The sequence below is a fragment of the Lissotriton helveticus genome, chromosome 1_2 (genome assembly GCF_964261635.1).
Source record: "Lissotriton helveticus chromosome 1_2, aLisHel1.1, whole genome shotgun sequence".
NCBI lineage: Eukaryota > Metazoa > Chordata > Amphibia > Caudata > Salamandridae > Lissotriton > Lissotriton helveticus.
The window spans coordinates 17,108,682-17,129,959 of record NC_136058.1 but is presented as its reverse complement, the minus strand read 5'-3'; the positions used below and the strand labels follow the sequence as shown (position 1 = coordinate 17,129,959).

The window sequence follows — 21,278 nt, the reverse complement described above, 5'->3', positions numbered from 1 at the left end:
AGTGACAATTGGCATAGCCTCACTGGGATTGGTTGCTGTTTGTTACCTTATTTTTTTGTTCTATTTAATTGTTTAGAGTGAAAATAATGGGTTCTGTGTTGAAAAAGCCTAAGGCTTCCAGCGTACGTGTTACGTAGAGTAATACATTACTTGCCAAGGGAACTTCCACACATGAGATAGTGATGGACATTGGGTACAAACGAGTATCTGGATTTCTGAATGGCATGAATATGCCTTTTCTGCAAAGGACTTGCAATGTCTTTTAAAGGGTACCTTTAATATTCGAAAGCTACATTTTCTGAGACAAACTATGAATGATAGAAAGCTGCTACTCAGACCTACACAGTTTGAAGAAGAGAGGAAGAAAATGAAGAAGCAGGTGGAGATTTAATTTTGACAATGGCTGGAAGGAAAATGGGATCAACAGGAGAGATGTAGGAGGGAAGATATGACGGAGAAACAAAGAAAAAGAAAACAATAGGGAGGCAGAGAGAAACAAATTCAAGACTCAATGTAAAGGATGATGTTTTGAATGATCTTTTGAATTCCAGTCCTCTTTCATATACAGATACAGCTCAAAGACCCTGTCCTGTAGTACCCAATACAGACACAGTGGGAGATAGCATGGGTGAACAAGTACAGGGATCAAATCCATCTATAATTGTGAACACATCAGCAAGTACCCCAACTGAGATTGCAATGACGGCTTTGATGAGTACTAGTAGAGACACTACAGTTGTCTCTCCATTCTCAAATGCCATGTCTGGTATTACTGCTGTTATTCAATAATCTCCAAAAGAGAGAGTTATTCGTGTTGGGCTTTTAAAAATTGAAGCTGGTCAAAGTATACAGGGAACAATTGACAGACACAGACAAGTGTCTTACAATGTTAATGAAATGAGGTAGTTGATCAAAGAAGCATCAAGGTGTGCAAATGAGGCACATGATAAACTCCAGGAATTGGCTGATGACCATGAGATTGGCATCAGTAAAAGAAAAAAATATAAGAAATTATAAGATGGATCTGATTAATGATGAATTAAAATAATTAGGTCTAATATCTGTAAGAGCTCACTTCAAGAATATAATTGAAAAGACAAATGAGTGGAAGGACCACAGAGAAACATGGGAGAAAGGGGATTGTTAGAAATGGGATTCCTAGTTGGCTAGGTATGATCCCAGTCCAAGTAGGAACCACCACTCTAGTCAGATTAAGCTAAGTACCACGCTAAAAGATAACCTGTGCTTACCCTCCGGTAGCATGGCACAAACCAGTCAGGCTTATCTAAACAGGCAATGTGTAAAGTATTTGTGCAACACAAAAGCACAGTAACACAATGAAACAATGAATACACTAAAAAGACTCCAACAGGTTTATTAAAATAGAGTATTATATTCTGAACAAAACAAGTCCAAAACAACCGAAATCCAATGTATAGAAGTTGAGATATTGAATTGTAAAGAAATTAATGCAGTAAAAAGCTCTTAGAAGATATATTTTGCTCAACAAGTGTCCTTTGTCCTGATGATGACCTGGTGAATCTATTTTGTTTTTATACTTTGTTTCCGTCATTTGACCATACATTTGCATGTACGGTACAGCTCTTACACACAATCCTAAACTGTGAGACAAATGGCCGTTAATAAGAAAAAGCCTCTAAATATAAAATGCAGTTCATCTGATACCTAAAAAGCCTCCAACTACATTATGAGAATACCCTCATTCATATAAGTGATAAAATATCATATAACAACTTTTTCAAAACACACATCATCACTTTAGCCATTTAAAACTAAAACCAGGAGCACAATGAACAAGCGAAGCAGCCTTCTGGCTATGCTACCCAGGACAGTGACAACAGTAAATTTCCAGGTAATTCTCCTCAAACCCATCAACATTGATCTGCTTGTTGGAGCTTTCTCCTACTTTCTCCTACTGCCACACATAAGGCCCAAGAATTTTGCCACAGTCAAGTCAAGTCAATAGCACTTTATTTCGATTAATAAAAATCATAAAAGCAGTCACAAAATTACATTATACAGAGATATTTAAAAACATTAAAATATTATCAAAATTAATACACAGTATTGTACATAAAACGTATGTAAATACACAAAGGCAAATGTTGTTAATGGGCATATCACAAAGTTAAAAACGTCAAAATTCATTGGCAGAGGGATATAATCAATTCTCCAAGGCTCTAAAAGCCACTCTCTTATTCTTATTGCGTACAGCAGCCACCAGGAAGCTCGCAACCCCAAACATCACTTTCGGTGTGCTTAGCAATTGTAAAAACATCAGTGCTGGTTTAGCTTGAGTGAATACTGCTTCTCTTAATAGAGGCACTAAATGTTGCTTCCTAATATCAGAGAAGTGCTGACAAAACAGAATGAAATGCAAAAGGGTTTGGGGAGAGGCATTATCACAGCTACAGGGAGGTGTAAGGTCTGGTTTCCCCCACACATATGAAATGCCCAAAGTATACTGAACAATATTTAATCTAAATCTGATTAAGAGATGTCGGTGATATGGTATTGATACCGTTCTGAGGTACGGTTCTAAATGTGGAGTAGTCTTTAAAACATAATTAGATCTAACAATAGGTTTATTCATTTCCACATATTCCCGCTCTTGCTCAACCATCCTCATAAAATTCATCTTTATCCAGTTCAGATCACTTTTTTGTAACAGATGTGGGAAGTAATAAAGCTCTGGACGCCCCAATTTAGCAAAGACATCTCTAATATAAGATAGCCAGGGTATTTTGTGTGCTTTTTCAAGTGCCAATACATCTTTTAAAATAGCATGGTTCAATGAAATCTCCTTATTAATCCAAGTTTTAACCCAACACGTTATTGGGGCTAGGTGTATGAGATCGGAGATATAGCTCAGTCCCAACTCAGTATGTATTGTAAACACAGGCGTGGATTGAGGGACAGCTAACAGGATCATTAAGAATTTGTTCTCAATTTTTTGTAGTTTATCCTGTTGCAAATAGCCCCATAATGAGGCCCCATACAACGCTATAGATAGGCATTTGGATTTATAAATAGATAAAAGTGCCTCCATAGGCCTGGATCCCAACCGCCTTGCAAAGTCCATTAGGGCAGAAGATGATCTGGCAACCGCTAAGCACTTCGCATTAATTTGAGGGGCCCAGCTTCCCTTTAGATCAAAAATGACACCAAGATACGTAAATACTGGAACGGTTGATAGAACTACACCATTGCAAGAAAAGGGCAGTATTTTATATGATTTGGGGCGTTTTCCAACCACCATAACATGAGATTTCTTACTATTCACCCTAAGGTCTAAAGAATCCATAAAGCCACCAAAGGAATCTAAAAGTCTCTGCAGCCCCAGTCCTGTGCGGGCCAACAGTACCGCATCGTCAGCATAAAGAAGGACCGGAACTGCAGAGTTACCCACATGGGGGGTATCCGGGGTGGCCATTTCCAAATGTTTATCTAGGGAATTTATATAGAGGGTAAAAAGCAGAGGGGCCAGGATACACCCCTGCCTTACCCCCCGCTTAGAGTCAAAGTAACGAGTACACCCCCCTTCCCTATTAACACGGATGTTCGCCTTCAATACTCGGTGAAGCGTATCTAAAAAATTCACCAGGGATATATCAATTCCCAGATTCTTCAGAATTTCCCACAGTTTTCCCCTATTTACCAGGTCAAAGGCCGATGACAGGTCCATGAACCCCATATAGAGCATGCCATCATTTGCCTGAGTATACTTACTGATGCATCTGCAAATTGAGGCATTGGTCTAATGTGCCTCTTTTCGCTCGAAACCCATACTGAAGGTTGGAAAGGACCCCTCCATCTTTCAGACAATCGTCCAGTTTTGAAAGAATCACTCTGCCCAGAATCTTAACGGCAGAGTCGATTAACGAGATTGGTCTGTAACAGGAGGGGTCACTTCTCAGGCCTTTTTTAAACACCGGTATTATTGTTGATGTTGACCAGGATGGTGGAAAACTGTTAATGCTAACTGAATTGAAGACATTAGTAAGGACCTTAGCCCATAGAGTGGGTTGAGTCCTGTATAAGTCTGCTGGGACCCCATCAGGGCCCGGGGCTTTATTTTTCGATGTATCCACAATTGCCCTTTCAACATCAGCCAATTCAAATAGTAACGGTCGGGAACTATGTGTGGATAAAGGATCGGATGGTGTAATTGTGGTATCATCCTCGTTATCATAAATCTTACTAAAATGAGCTACCCATAGATCTTCTGCAATCACACAGTCCAGGGCAGTATTCTCTGTACTAGAGAAATATGGATGATTAATTATACCCCAATATTTACCACTGTCCTTCTGGATATCTATTGAACTAAGATCATTCCATGCTTCAGTTTTAATGGCCTTCTTCCTTGCTACTATAGCTTGCTTATAGGCGCCCCTTAGGCTGATTACAACCTCCCTGTTCCTTGGTTACTGTTTCAGGGCATGTAATAATACTTTATGTGCTTTGGAGCAATTATTATCAAACCAACGTGGGTGGTTAGATAATGGAGCTTTGGATTTGATCTTTAAATCCTGATTAACCTTTTTACAGATGGAAATAAAAGCTTCAATAATGTTGGTTCCACCAGCCGTAGTATCAGAACAGACCATAAAATCTGCATCTGCCTTAATAAGTAAGTCTGACATAAACAAGTCAGGGACTATCTTTGCCCAGTTAAGCCTCCTAAACTGATCTTTCAATTTCAGGGTGTTTTTAGTCATACCAGTGATGTCTCGTCTGATTAATACATCCCCTAAGTCTAACTCCAGTGTAAGGGGGTTATGATCACTATAGACCGAGTCCTCAACTTTATATGAGGTAACTACAGGGATCAAGCCTACTGAAACAAATATATAGTCGATGATGGTACCAGACTCTCTCCCTTTAAATGTTGCTGTCCTCTCTTCGCCCCCAAAACCCATCTACCTCAAATAGGCTAAAACTGGCTAGCAGAGCCTCCAGGGCTTCCCCCTGTTGAGTATGTTCAAAATGTACGGCGGAAGATCCAACAGGCCCATCTACTGTTCCGCCAAACAATCCCATCACATGGGTGAATATTAAAATCTCCCATTAACAACATTTCGATTGAAGTGCTATGCAGACTTTTATATTCATCTAAAAAACGCTCTACAGCGCTAAGATGGGAGTTACGTAATTCTCTCTCTATAGCATTATAAAAATTGATTAACAAAATAGTGGTATGGTTTGAGCCACCCCATTCCACAATCAAAAGGTTGTCAGAGGCAAAGTCAAGCTTTTTAAATGATCCTACCAGGTCCAATGAGGTCAGTAGAAGCAATCCTCCCTTGGCTCGGCCTCCCAATCCTGGGACAGCCTTCACAAAAAAGGAGGAAAAGCCATCTAAGCAGAAGCTATTGTCTAAGTCCCAGGTTTCTTGAAGGGCTATTACGTCATGGCCTTGAATGAAATTAATCCATGGTGCATCATTACATTTATTTTTTATACCTGCAATGTTCCAACTTAAAAACTTCTTGAGCATCCACTGCCTGCCCTCGATCTACTGTCCTCACTAGTTAAATCATAATTATTTAGTCAATCATTTGTTTCCATATTTGTTAACGGCGTGAATCTGTTTTCTAGGCGTATGGGTGTACTGCCATCATTGTTAGTGGATGATTTTTTACTATGAGGAACTATATTCCAACCCCCCTTTCTTAGGTCAGTCTGTCTAGCCTGATAGGAAAAGTTGGTTATGTGGGACTTCCCTGTAATACAACCACTAGTGGGACGGTGGGCCGGCCTATTGTGCTGAATTTCAGTCTGGTGTGGATAGAAATAACCCAGTGGTAAAGGTCTAATACAAGTACCCGTGAGTTCAGACCCATCCCAAAACAATCTGTTTGCAACATTGGGGTAATTAAAATTAATGACCACACAGTCCCCTGGTAAGCATTTTCGCCGCCTGTCAACCCACTCTGCCCGTTTTGCTGAGATGATATTCTTAGAAATATCATCTCCTCCGCTGCAGAATTGAGAACACCATGTTTGCGCCCTAGTCAACAAATCATGATCGGTTTCTTTCGCGCCAGGTTTCAGGGGAGGAATTCCCGTTAGGACAGCTACTAGAAGTGCTGCATCTGGTGGGAGGTGCAGAACACGGCTGCTATTCTGGGCAGGTTTGCTAGAAGTAGTCGGTGGGAAGCTATTCTTCTGGTCCCCTATTCGAGGCTGTACAATAACAGGTGGACCAGACTGCCCGTCTATGATTACATGTGGCTCTCTGGGCCCAATGTTATCATCGCTAATTTGCCCCCCTGGTATTTCATTTACTACACATGGCCTAGAAAATGTTTTAAGTTTTGCCCCCCGTCCTTCAAAATCGGTGTCCTACAGGGATCCGCTTTAAACTCCTTTATAAAGTTGTCAATATGTTTACATTTGTCCAATAGTTTATGTACACAGGAGTTTAGAGTGTCCACAATATCCTTGGCAATGGCTACGAGAGCTGGCTCCAGACGAGACTCAAACATCCCCTCCACTATATCGGCCAGATAATTCATGGACCTTGTGTCATTAATGTTCAGTTCAGCTCTATCTGGCAAATCCGAATCCAGAGTAGATTTATTATTCCTACTGCCCTTTTTTACCCCCTTGCAATCTTTATGCTCTTGAGCTAGTGCTTGTCCAGGGTTATCTTGATCCGTATATGATGTTTCTTGAGAGGGTATAGGAGCCTGAGGTGGGTGTATGATGGCAACAACAGGCTCAAGGGGAATAGGGAGGGCACGAGCTGTTAGTAAACTATGATCTAACAAGGTGGAAAATGGGTCTGTAGCACCCAAGCCTAATTCCTTTTCAGCAATGGCAATTTCCTCATTTAGGGCCCCCACGGCAGAGGTTAGGTAGGAAATTATCGACTCTTGTTTTTTAGCCACCTTCGCTTTCTTACCTTCACAATCATTGTCCTGTCTGAGTAGCTTACGTTTCCCCATAGTGACGACCAAAGGGTATAGCCTGTCCTGTCCTCTGTCGTCCCCTGACGGTCACAGACGGCCCGCCCTCTGCCCGGGCGTCGCCCGCGCGCGTCCCGCGACGCGGGAGGTGCAGCTGATGTTTAAGCACCTCCGGCCGGAAGCAGCAGGCGTCAGGAGGCGGCGTCCCAGTTACCCATGGAACGCTGGGAGGTGTAGTCCTCAGGGCAAGGCTCGTCCCCTCTCGGCGGCCGGTACAAGCTCCGGCGGCGGGGGAAAGCGATGGTTTGCGTGAGCCCCCTTAAGCGGCGTTAATGGTGGCAAGCAGGTCCCTCAGCCCGCCAATCAAGCAGAGGTCAGCAGCGGCTCCCCAACTTTTTCAAAACACCCATCATCACTTCAGCCATTTAAAACTAAAACCAGGAGCACAATGAACAAGCGAAGCAGCCTTCTGGCTATGCTACCCAGGACAGTGACAACAGTAAATTTCCAGGTAATTCTCCTCAAACCCATCAACATTGATCTGCTTGTTGGAGCTTTCTCCTACTTTCTCCTACTGCCACACGTAAGGCCCAAGAATTTTGCCACAGTGCATGCTATCACTGGACTGGGATCTGATCTTAATATTCGCAGCGCTGCACCATGGTTACATGTTCTCAACTTCCTACATATGGGTGCAAGCCACCAGGCTCTTGTGCTTCGGTAGGCTGGGCAGGAAAACAGGGCATGTGCTACAGATTCAACACTGGTGGTGCAAAGTGGGCAGAACCGCAATGGCACTCAAGTGGAACTCCAAGAGCTGGTGATGGCTTTGAGGGGGAGTGTACCACATCAGAACTGCATATGAATCAATAAAGTTTAAACACCATTGATGCCTTCCTTCTGATTCTTTTTCCCTCTTCCATTGTTTTTCATTTACACTGTGAATTGTATCTGTAATTGTTTCTTTTGTGAAACTTTGCGAGCACCAACTATATGTTGTATGTTGTATTTTTGTAATATTTATGTGTTTATGAACATTTTGCAAAAACAAACGATTTTCCAATAACTGTTTAATCATTCTATATTCTGTCTCAATTAATTGTTCGTCTTATTTGTATGTAGTGACAGTGTCTTTGTTCTTTTGCACAAATGACTTCCCAGAATCCCTATAGGTATAATATTTGTGTACTGGGCCCATTTCTGGGGAATAGGGCTGTACCTGCTGGATTTAATCCTTTTAGAAAGATGGCATGTTCCTGCCATTGGCCATTTGTGCTTACAGCCTGTATTGGGTCACATGACAGGATGTATCTGACAGTTATACTTCGTAACTTCCTCCCAGTCAGTCACACAGTAGATTGATTAGGAGAGCCTCAATGAGCCATCTGCTGACAGGATGGGGACATAGCTGAGCACAGCCCAATTCCACCTGAATAGCCTGTGCTCTGCTTTCACACAAAGAGCCTATCAACCCACTATTGTCAATGATTCCAGCTTGGGGCCAGGGGAGACAGGAAACGCTATGCACCTGAAAGAACCTTTCAAGAAGCTTCTCCCACCTTCCAGAAGGAGGTCAACAGGGCATGAAAATAGGACCTTCAGACCCACTCTTCTATGCACTTCTGGATGTGTGGATACTCTGCAAGGAAGAAGGACTGCTGTGCTGCTACAAGGATTGGTACTCTGCTGGACTGATGCTCTGAAGGAACTGCTGCCCTGCTGTGCTGACCTGCTGCCCTTTTGCCTTGGTGAGAAGAACTGTACCTTCATCTCTTGAACCCAGACCCCACAGTGATTCCAGGGCTAGTTGACTGACTTCTTGACCGGATCGGATCAGAACAGGCTTCCAACAATGTTGTACCTGCACCTGGACTCCGCCATCTGTAAGTCCACCCTGCAGAGTTAAGGCACCCCAGTTCCGGACCCTTGTAAGTGGGACTATGGTACGCTGCCAACCTCTGTGGATCCAGCAGAATCAAGACACCTCTTCTGCTGTGTGGCTCAACCCTGAGCAGAACCAACGCTTGCCTGCTGCTGTGTGGATCGGAACAGTTGCAAAGACCTGCATCACAATCCGTCACCACATCGGAACCACTACTGCAAGATCAGCGTTGACCCTCACATCCCGCATTGAGGGCAGCATTGACAACTGACTCAGCATTGCAGCCTCAGAGCTCTTCAGATCCAACCCATCACCCTGACTGCACAACACATCCTCTACACATCACAAGCTCTAGTTGATGATGAAGTAACTCGCATTGGAGAGATGTCGCAACTCAGAACCAACACATGCCTTTGGCTGCGAGATGCATCTTGACAATGCTGCACAAAACATGATTTAAAGTACTTTGTTCAGTGGGCCTAACTGGATCCTTGTAGCCAGCCCACGCTCCATCACATTCGGCCTGAACTTGTGACTTCGTCCTGGTCCTGCATGCCCAGATATCGGCAGTTGGAGCTTTATGCCTTTTGCCACTGGTTGTGCTAAAATCTTTTAAATTAAATATCTCCAGTTCTACTGATTGAATATATGTTGTTATAGTCTTGCTTTTTTTTATTAAAAAATTGCTGTCATTTTTTAAATCTGTTGTTGGCTCCTTTTGTTGTGTATTTTCAATGTTATTGTTTGAGGTGCTGCATAAATACTTTACACATTGCCTCTGAGTTAAGCCTGACTGCTCTGTGCCATGCTACCCAAGGGATGAGCACAGTTTAATTTAGGATTAGCTTTAACTTCATCCTGAAAAAAATTGTGATTGCTTCTTGGAAAGGGTTTCACACCCCTTATCAGTAAGACAATATCTTACAGTTACACTTGGAAATATGTGTGCAAAACAAATGGCTAGAGACTGTGCACCTAAGAATCAAACGCTGATTCAAGGAGCAGAAAAAGATGAAGCAAAATAAATGTAGAAGATTTGAGTTTTTTTCAATTAAGTCCAATTCAGACCTTCTTCAGTGTATTGAGAAAAATCTAGGAGGATGCCCCAGAGGATGAGAAACTGAAATGGAAAACAATGTGTTAGAAAAAGAATTACCAGAGCATACAGTCACTCCTGAGTATGAACATGCATTGCTATGCACAATGTTAAATTGCATGGCTAGATATTTGCATAATCAGTCACAGGCAGGGAGCGATTTTATGGTACAAAGATTTAACAAACATTAGGTAAACAATAAATGTAAAAATGTTTCAAAAGATTTGTCTCTTTGTTTGAACTGTCAAAGATGCAAATAGGACTAGTATTCTTAAGAAACATAATGGAAAGTTATAGGACCCATTTACGAGACTTCAAGCAGATTGCAGATTGCAGTTTACAATAGCCTTAATACATTCTTGTACGTATCTGCATGTTCTCTAAATGGGTTGAGGTCTATCCCACCCGGAGATCAGAAAGTTTGTCAGTTGCCAAATTCTTGTTAAGGAAATTGATACCGAGATTTGGCCTGTCGACCTCTCTTGCGACATATCGTGACAATCTCACTTTAAAACTGAGATTTTGCAATTGATGTGTACAGCTCTCCAAACTGACCAAAGTTCCACTGTAGTTATTGTCATCTGTCTTCAGGAATAGTATGAGGATGAATGGAACTATTTAAAACAAACTAGCCATAGTATGTGCATCCATCAAATTAAAGTGGTGGTCTAAAGTCTATTCTCTTGGTTTGATCAGTATCAGACATATCCCTAACTAATTGTCTTTCTTTCACACCATAAATACTTTATGGACAGTGCAAGAGATTGGTTAATACTTCTTCAGCTACAGCTGTTAAGTGCTGATATTGTGAAATATGTTACTTTTTAGGTTAATTTGACAAGAGCACCAACCAAAGAAATCCAATGCCCTCCATTGAATCCTGGCAACTTAGTAGTCATCAAAAGAATTCAGATAAAAAATTACTTAGACGAGATATGGTGTGGCACAAACCAAGTTATACTTGGGGCTGATACTGCTGTGATGTGTGGTAGGTCCCACAGTGGATCCTACCACTCACATGAAAAAAGTGAAGGGTGTGGATGAAGATGTGCAGAAAACAACCACTGAGTCAGATAGCCAAATTTAATTTGCAGCGTAGAACCAGAGGGGATGAAAGTGATGAAACTGTTGAAGGCAATGAGGTTGTAGAAGTTGCTGCTGATGAAGCTGTGGGTCCTTGTGAAGGTACCAGCAGCAGTGACCAGATTCAGAAGAGGAGTCAAATTGAACAGCTGGTACAATATCAAAGTCAAAGACATCAATGGTAGCAGTAAGAAGTAGTCACTGATCTGACCTGTGTAAAGCTCCAGTTGAAAATTGGAGTCAAAATAACCACCACAGGAAGAAAACAGTTGTCTAGGAGTCTTACTTGAAGTATCCAGAAAACTCCACAGGAACAGAATGATGAACTTTCCCCAATACCTCCTCGAGTCTCCCTCTATGCACCACATGTAAAACTCTAGTTACGTGAAAGAACCCCCGCGAGGGAAAGGGGGTGGGACAGAGAATAGACTGCTGGTCTTCAATCTGGTGTCTTCACAGCTACCTTCAAATAGTCTTCTTGGGCGCTGTTCACACTGAAATACACAAACAGAATTAACAACCTCTACCCTATAAACTTACTTCTCTATCATCACTCTCTCGCTCTATCTTAGGAAACTATTACCTACCCTTGCAAGACCAGGCTTTAGCCTCTCCTCTATAGGATATAGTTGCCTTGTGTAGAATTTCTTTTTGTGGTACTCTATCCTGTCATTTAATGCCACAATTACTATGGGTAGTTAACTGGATAAATGTTACAATAGTAACCTTTTGTTTCTTTCTTTGCTTCTTTCAACAGGAAAAGAATTACGCTGACTTATACAAGGAGGTAAATACAGGTCTTGAGTTCTAATATCTTTTCACCAACTAAGTGTTTTTTCAGAATCGGAATTAATTAGTCATGTTTTTTTTTCTTTTAACCGGAAAGAACTGATACAGGCTTTTACAGGAAGGTAAGTATGGTTCCTAATCACTCGCATCCATTTACATTTACATTTTCTTAGAGCTAATAAATACAAGTTTAACTAAACATTTTAATGATTTCAATTTTGCCTCAAGGTACTTGTGTGACAGGATATTGCAGAGAGACTGGAGCGGAGAAAACTGTGGAGTTCGGGACGTCGACTTATGAGTGACCGCTCACTAGAGTTTTCCTTCAGCGAACCGACGCGTAGGTGACTCAACTACCGTCGGTAAGGATTCAGCGAATATCGTCTAACTACTCCCAAAACTACACGAACGCAGGTAGAAATCTTCCGATTCCCACAACGGTCTGGGTGAAGTGCGTGGTACTCAGAGCCAGTGCGAGCCTCAGCTGTGCTCTTGAGTCTCGCCCAAATCACCAGAAAGGTTGCAGAGCTAACCTAGCAATGCACCACCATCTTAAATAGGTATTTTCTGACCAAGGCAGACCAGCCCCCATGCCCTGGAAACAGGGGGGAAACTGTGGCCCCAACAGATTGTCCTCTGGGAGAATTGGTTTTCCTGACAGTACCCCTCCGCAAGGGGGTTTCCCCAAGTATTGCTTTGTGAGGATTTTGATCATGAAAGGTTTTAACCAGTCTGGGCGCATGGACATTAGAAGAGGCTTCCCACAATCTCTCTTCAGGACCATACCCCTTCCAATCGACTTAATAGTATAGTGTCTTGTTTTCCATTTAGAATCTAGGATTCTTTTAACTTTGAATTCTTCCCCATCTACGGTTTGGATTGGTTTTGGAATGATCCGTGGTCTAAGATGAGGAGAAGAACCCTTCGACAAGGAAACGTGAAAGACAGGATGGACTTGCATGTGTGCGGGGAGTTTGAACCTATAGGTCACTCTGTTTATTTTATTTTCTACTTCATATGGACTTATAAAGCGAGGCTGAAACTTCCGTTTCCCTTTTAGTCTCAAATTTCTAGTGTTGAGACAAACCTTGCTACCAATTGAATAATTTTCTTCTTTCCTTCTTTTTTTATCTGTATAACTCTTGAAAAAAGTTATTCTGACTTCTCTATTTTCTCTTTAGCTATCTCTTGGGTTTCTTTTAAAGATTGTACAAATTCTTTGGCTGCTGAAACGGAAACCTCACTAGCATGTATCATTAGATTTGGATGTGGACCATAATTGAAATAAAATGGTGAATGACCTGTAGAACTGTTTTAGGAATTATTATGTGCGAACTCTGCTGCCCAAAGAAGGTCTGACCAATCTCCCTCTTGATCTAGTAAATACAACTGAAGGTATTGTTCTAGCTCTTGATTTGCCCTTTCGGTCTGTCCATCAGTCTCAGGGTGATAACTAGTGGAGATTCTGGTCTCAATGTGCAACCCCGTGGTGAAAGCCTTCCAAAAATGGGATAAAAATTGAGTATCGCGATCTGAGACTAGGATTTTAGGAATTCCATGTAACCTTACCACATGCAGCCAAACTGTGTAGCCAATTCCCTAGCACTGGGAGTGTCTTTTAAAGAGACAAAATGAGCCATCTTGGTCAATGCATCTACAAATACCAGAACAACGCTATAGCTCTTAGTAACAGGTAGGTCTACAATCAGATCCATGGTCACTGTATGCCACGGGTAGGGAGGTGTAGGCATGGGTTGTAACAACCAGTGAGGTGATTGTTGTGTTGGTTTTCCCTGAGCACAGATTCCACACCCTAACACATATTCTTTGATGTCTTTAGTCATCTTGGGCCACCAAAAATGTATTTTGATTAGTTCCTCAGTCTTATGTATTCCTTTATGACCTGCTAAGGGGTGATCATGGCAATCATGTAAAACTTGTTCTTCTTTTTCTAAAGTGGGTATGAACAAGGCTTCATCTTGATAGGGCAACCCTTTTCGATTTTCTCGAGATGGATCCATCAACATCCACTGCTGAAGCTCCTCTTGTGTGAAGCACTCTCGTACCTTTTCATCTAGAGTTTCACTCAACACTGCACCCACTATTTACGATTCTGGAATAATCTTCTGGTTGTCTATCATGAACCTTTGATCTTCTGTATCCAATCTGGACAAAGCGTCTGCCTTGCCATTCTTGCTTCCTGGACGATAGGTGATCACAAAGTTGTAATCCGCAAAGCATAGAGACCCTCTGAGTTGACGCAAACTTAAGGTTCTGGCAGACTTCAAGAATTGCAGATTCTTATGATCTGTAAATACTGTAACAGTACTTTGCGCTCTCATCAGAGAGTGTCTCCATTCTTTGAAAGCAGCTTTTATAGCCAGGAGTTCCTTTTCAGTGATCGTGTAATTAATTACTGCAAGAAGGAGTTTGCGAGAGTGATAGGCAACTGGATGTAGTTGCCCCGTTTCCTTGTGCCTCTGGGAAAGAACTCCACCACTCGCTTGGTCCGAAGCATCAGTTTCCACATGGAACGGCTCTTTGGGATTCGCATGAAGGAGGATAGGTGCTGGAGTGAAACTCTCCTTTAAGGATTAGAAGGCCGCTTCTGCTTCTTTTGACCAGGAAAAGGGAGTACCTTTCCTTAACAGTTGAGTTATTGGAATCACCCTCTGGGAAAAACCTTAAATAAACCTTCTGTAGAAATTTGTGAATGCAAGGAATCATTGGATCTCTTTCACTGTGGTAGGAGATGGCAAATCCAGTACTGCCCTAATGTTCTTGGCATCCATGGTAATTCCCTCAGGAGATAGAAGGAAGCCTAGGAAATCCACAGAGTGGACATGGAATGCACATTTTTCAAGTTTGACATAGAGACTGTTTTCTTGTAACCTTTCCAAGATTCCCTTGACATGCTCTTGGTGTTCTCCCTCCGATGCTGAGTAAATCAAAATATCGTCTATATATATATATATATATATATATATATATATATATATATATATGTGCACAAGAAACGAAAAAATGCATCCACTCGGATTTAACTATGAACACTACAACACCCAGAAGGCCGTGTAAGGCCACGCCCATTGACGGGCAGGTGTTTTAAGAATTGACTACAAGCAATTTCGTTTCATTTCACTCAGCCACTGAAGAAGAGAGCCTGTGTCTCTCGAAACGCGTCTGGCGAACTTTACTTTGAAGTGTTTCCCTGATGTCCGTTCACTGGCATGCTGCAATAAAGAAACGTCTTTTTACAAAGCTTCTGAGTGGCCATTCCAAGTTGGGTTCCTGGATTTGGGTTGGATATATATATATATATATATATATATATATATATATATATATATATATATATATGTATATATATATACAAAGACACATTTGTCTATATAGGAACTAAACACGCCATTTATAAAATACTGGAAGGCTGCCAGTGCATTACATAAGCCATAAGGCATAACCTGATATTGATACAGGCCAAACTTAGTCCGGAATGCAGTCTTCCAATCATCGCCTTCTCTGATTCGGATTAGATGGTAAGCTCCCAGGAGATAGAGTTTGGTGTCAATCTGAGCCCCTTTAACATGATCCAGGAGCACCAAAATCAAAGGTAGTGGATACCTGTTCTTGACTGTGATCTTGTTCAGTGCGCGATAGTCTATGCAAGTTCGAAGATCGCCTTCTCAGGGACAAAAAATAACGGCGAAGAGACCTGAGAATGGGATGGTATGATGAAACCATTTCTCAAATAGGTCTGAATATATTCCTTTAAATGAGCATCCTCCTTTTCAGTCAAGGCGTAGATTCCACTGCATGGAAGATTTGCACCTGGTTCCAGCTCAATCTTACAATCATATGGTCTATGAAGTGGTAAATTCTCTGCATTTGCTTCACTGAATACATCTTCATAGTTCCGATACATTTCTAGAATTTCTTCAGTACGAATTACGCGCATCATTGCTCCATTTTCACATAAACTTGCAGCTAAGTTGGACTCCTTCACTTGCCCTTTATCGTGAAAACAGGACCCTAAACAGTATTCAGAATTCATCTCAATCGAACTCTTCTCCCGGTCAATTCGTGGATTGTGTTCTGTTAGCCATGGGAGTCAAAGAATAAATTGAAATTGAGACGCATCAATCAGGTTAAACTGTATATGTTCTCGATGACCATCTGTTAGCACCAACTCCACCTCTTCGGTGTGACTAACAATTGGACCAGAAGAGAGGTTAGTTCCATCAACCACCCTTACTGCTTCACTCTTAGTCTTTCGTATCGCTTGCAAGCCTATACTAGAAGTGAACTTAATGTCACAGAAGTTTCTGGTAGCTCCGGAGTCAACCATTACTGAAATGCCAGTTTGAATTTAAGTTCTATATTTCAAAGTCACCAATAAGGTTAAATGCGGAGTAGAAGACTGAAGTGTGATAGCCAACAAATGGAATACTGGAGTTGAGTTTTCTTTAGCATCCACCAGCCCATCTCCTTCTACTGGTGGTGCCGCGAGTTTTCCTTCGGTGAAGTCTTTGGTTTCTTCAGACACCCCTGAACAAAATGGCCGCTAACCCAGCAATACATGCAAAGGCTATTGGCTCTCCTCTTTTCCTTTTCTTCTTTTGAAATGGGTCCTCCTACAGCTCCAATTTGCATTGGCTGTACCATCGGGGTACTCTCTGTAGATGCAGTTCCTTCAGATCTGGCTAAATCAAACTGAGGCACATTTGAACAAAAATCTCTTCTTTTTTCACCTTTGTGTTCAGACTGCCTTTTCTCCAATTATAGGACCAAATCAACGAGGGCAGAAACCTCTGTGGGTCGATTAGGAATCTGGGACAGAGCTTCCTTCAATTCATCTTTTAAGCCCCGGTAAAAAAGAGCTGCCCTTTTCTTCTCTGGCCAATCCATCTCTGCAATTAGTTTATTAAAATGAGCCAGGTAGGCTACCGGTTCTTTGTTCCCTTGTCTTAACTCCAACAACTTGTTGTCCATAGCTTGGGACACTCTTCTTCTATCAAAGATCCACAAGAATTCCTTTTTAAATTCATCAAAATCGTATAAGATGCCAGAATCTTTTGTGACCAGTGGTAAGGACCATGCAGCTGCGTCACCACTTAAGTACAAAAGAACAAATGCTACTCAGGACTGTGCGTCAGGGAAAATGGCGGGCCGACACATGAAGTGTAGTGAGCACTGCGTGAGGAAAACCTGTGACTTTTGAGGGTCACCACTAAATCACTCTGGAGGAGCAAGCGGTATAACAGAGGACAAGGAGTGAATGACTTGTGTAGTACTTTTGGGGTGTAGGGAAGGAGTGACATTACTAGCTTGAGTGTCCTGAGATAGAACTGAAAAACATGTGCCTGTGAAATACCCATCCATTATACTCGCTAAGTCTATGATTTCTCGCCTGGAGGCCAGTAAATCTCGCCTTAGGGCCGTGTTCCCTTCTTGGACTGCTAATAATTATTTTTGTATAACCTCTAGAACCCCTCCTAAACTCTTCAAGTCAATTTGTTCGTCCATTCTGCTCGGGGGAGTAAAATTTTCATGGGCACTTCACTCTGTCAAGGAGTCTTACTTGAAGTATCCAGAAAATCCACAGGAACTGAATGATGAACTTTCCTCAATACCTCCTCGAGTCTCCCTCCACGCACCAAATGTAAAACTCTAGTTATGTGAAAGAACCCCCGCGGGGGTAAGGGGATGGGACAGAGAAGAAACTGCTGGTCTTCAATCTGGTGTCTTCACAGCTACCTTCAACTACTCTTCTTGGGTGCTGTCCACACTGAAATACACAAGCAGAATTAACAACCTCTGCCCTATAAACTTACTTCTCTAGCACCACCCTCTCTATCTTTTAGGAAACTATTACCTACCCTTGCGAGACCAGGCTTTAGCCTCTCCTCTATAGGATATAGTTACCTTGTGTAGAATTTCTTTTTGTTGAATTGTTAAGTGGTACTATATCCTGTAATTTAACGCCACAATTACTATGGGTAGTTAACAGTTCTAATTTTCTTTAATAACTGCCTCTTTTCATAATACTGGAGAAATGTTACAATATTAACCTTTTGTTTTTTTCTTTGCTTTTTTCAACGAGAAAAGAATTAAGCTGACTTATACAAGGAGGTAAGTATAGGTCCTGATTTCTAATATCTTTTCACCAACTAAATGTTTTTTCAGAATCGGAATTAACTACTCATATCTTAACAGGAAAGAGCCGATACAGGCTTTTACCGGAAGGTAAGTATGGTTCCTAATCACTCGCATCCGTTTACATTTACATTTACTTAGAGCTATTAAATACAAATTTAACTAAACATTTTAATGATTTCTATTTTGCCCTCAAGGTACTTGCGTGACAGGAAATTGCAGCGAGACTGGAGCGGAGAAAACTGTGGTGTTCCGGACGTCGACTTATGAATGACCTCTCACTGGAGTTTTCCTTCAGAGAACCGACGCGTAGGTGACTCAACAACCGTTGGTATGGATTCCGCGAATATCGCTACACTACTCTCAAAACTACACGAACGCAGGTAGAAATCTTCCGATTCCCACAAAAGCCTCAGCTGTGCTCTCGAGTCTCACGCAAATCACCAGAAAGGCTGCAGCGCTAACCTAGCGCTGCGCCACCATTTTGAATAGGTATTTTCTGACCAAGGCAGACCAACCTCATGCCCTGGACACAGGGGGGAAACTGTGGCCCCAACAGATTGTCCTCTGGGAGAATTGGTTTTCCTGACAACAGTTCACATTGAATTGTCCTACTAAGGCTGATCAAGGTAAAAGTCTATTAGTGAGTGGAGAAGATTCAGCAGTATTTACAAGTAATGATGCAAAGACCAAAACAAACAAGTCACTGAAAAAACTTGTAAAGGAAAACACTGGCAGAATAAAGACTAAAGTGAATTAATGAAGAACCTGAAGTAATTAAGATTGACTCAGAAAATAATGAAAGTGAATCACCAGCTGCTAAAAGACCGGCAAAAAAGGAATCCCAAACAGGATGTATGCTTGACCTGAATGGAAATATTTAGCATCTGTATCTGAGTGTGAACAGGAGTCAGAACCAGAGACTGTGGGCATATTTATAAGGGCATTGCACCACACAAACAACACTTTTAACAATGTTTCTGTGGCACAATGCCCTTCACAATATTTACAAAGTGACGGTAAGCTAAGTTTTGTGGCTTAACAATGCTTTGAAAATATGGCACCCTTTCACTCAGGAATTCCACCACAACACCCATTGCTTCTCAACACTGTCCCAGATTTACAAAAGGTGTAAATCTGAGGCAGCGTGCCTTGCAAAATTTGGAGTTAGAATGACGAAACAAGGTTGGATGTTTTTATTTCTCCTTGTTTTTGCTTTTTCTATGAGTGCTTCAATCTGTAGCACTAATAGACAGAGCAATGCGCCATTAATGATTGTTTATGTGCAGGAAGATGTCTCTTTCTGCACATAAAGAATCATTAAATTATGACAAGTCACTACTTCTATGTGTGCTGCATTCTGCATCACACATAGAAATAACAAATAGTCATTACTGGTTGTTTATGTGGAGGCAGGGAGAACTTTCTGCACATGAACTATCATTCCCTGCAGTGCAGGCACCCTTGCACTATAGTGCAAAGGTACCTGAATCTGTGCTAGTCAGCTAATTTAGCGCCAGGGCTATGGAAAGCACATGGGTGTGCCATATTGTACTAAGGGCCTCTTTACGATGTCATTAGAAAGGCTCCGAACCCATGTTTCCGACTGACTTGGAAACATTTCCGACAGCCCGATTCTGATGAAGGTTAATCGATCAGTTTTTACAACTCCGTTCCAATCAGCATTCGGACAAACTGAGTTGGTCAGAACTGACTTGTACAGCTCTACAGTCTGCGTTTCCAGTGTCAGATTTGGACAGCCTTGACGTCTCGGTTTGATACAGAATGGTTTTCGGAAACCGAATTTGGGGGCCCTTAACAGGGCCCACTTCACCCCGGGACCTCTGGTAGGGGACCTTGGGGTACCCATGGGTCTCCTCTTTCTGACCATGCACAGTATGGCAAGGACCATGGAGTGCCCATCACAGGGTACAAGGTTTACCTGAAAACACCCCATTTTGCAATGAGAGCCTGTGTTGCCTGTGCTGTTAGTCAGAACATAGGCTCCTGTTGAAGTCAATGGGAGTCCGACCAAACAGTGTTCGGAAACATCGTAATCGGTAGAACGGAATCCGTGAGTCGGTCAGAAGCCATTCCGACAAGGAGACGGTAACATTTTTGGCCAACTTTGTAATGAGGACCTAAATACGGTGTATACCTTCATTTTGGAAATATCAGAGAGAGGCGCTGCAAAATTTGGTTTTAAAGAAAATGTTTGCTGATTTGTAGAATTCCATTTTGATTTGATCACAATAGGAAATGGCTTACAGAAAATGCTGGAAAATTATTGGTCCAACCACCTTGCTATGACATGAATAATATTAGTTGGCTTCTTGTTGTGCCTCCTTTCTCTGTTGGGATATGACTCCACAAAATTAGCTACAGTATATCATTAAGTTAAATGTAATATGCTGACACATTGAGAAAGTTTAGCTATTCCATTTCATGATAATATTCATACTTTTTAGCAACTTTGTAGAGATTATGGGGCTTTCTTTGTATGTGCTTTTCTTTCTTCTTCTGCAAGTGAATGTGCTATCTACTTGCTACCGCCAATATCATATGGTTATTCCTGTAATGAGTTTGTTAGTACTTTTCACAAACATTAATTGTTATCTCCTTATTCGTTGTATTTCAAAGTCCCCTTGGAATATCTACCTAGTTCAATAAATTCAAATATAGTAAATATTTAAACAGAATAGCACAATTGAAGCAGTAAATTAAAAAGACTAGTAGCATGTGTGTAAAGAAAGTGTGAGTTTGTTTTGAGAGTACAACAAGATGAAAGTTAAAATTGTGAGGGATTGGAAGGATGAACAGATGATAATAGAAAAGTTAAGGCTGAAGAGGAATACAGATTGTCAAATTTTTACGGAAGATTAAGAATGGAACATGAAAAAGGGGTGAACGTTGTATGGTGTGTCATGAACCTATAGGAGTTAGGTCAATTAAATATGTGTGTAAAAAGTAAATGTGAGAAAACATATGTTATAAATAGTTAATTTTTGTTTGGCGAGGAAACAAGTCTTAGAGGAATGCAGGGTGCTTATTTCAATCTGCCACGTAATTGCGTTGGATCATGCAACCTTGCTTTGGTGTTTCTTAGAGTCTATGACATGAGTAGAGGAAATTATGCAGTTGGTTTGAAGAGAACGAAACAGGGTTTTGGAAAGACACCAACAGATATATTACGAGCTATTAGTCTATCTAAAGGTGTGGCTATGAATGATGTGAAACTTAGAAGTTTGTCTACGCTTGTGGATCGGCATGCTTCAATTACAATTGGTGCTTTAACCCAGATTAGTTTTTAGTTAATTGTAATTTTTTACAGAGACCT

The 21,278-nt window shown here is 41.5% G+C and overlaps 1 long non-coding RNA gene across 15 annotated transcripts in view; it reads right to left on the bottom strand.

Annotated features, from left to right (window-relative positions):
• Positions 1–21,278, bottom strand: part of LOC144807741 (uncharacterized) — a 651,207-nt gene that overhangs the window by 409,441 nt on the left and 220,488 nt on the right. Inside the window, exon 5 of one of the 15 annotated variants that reach the window (XR_013606420.1) lies at positions 11,008–11,490. The exons of the other annotated variants lie outside the window; for them this stretch is intronic. This is a non-coding gene — a long non-coding RNA (uncharacterized LOC144807741). Of the gene's footprint in view, positions 1–11,007; positions 11,491–21,278 lie in introns of those variants that run through there. 15 annotated transcript variants of the gene reach the window in all.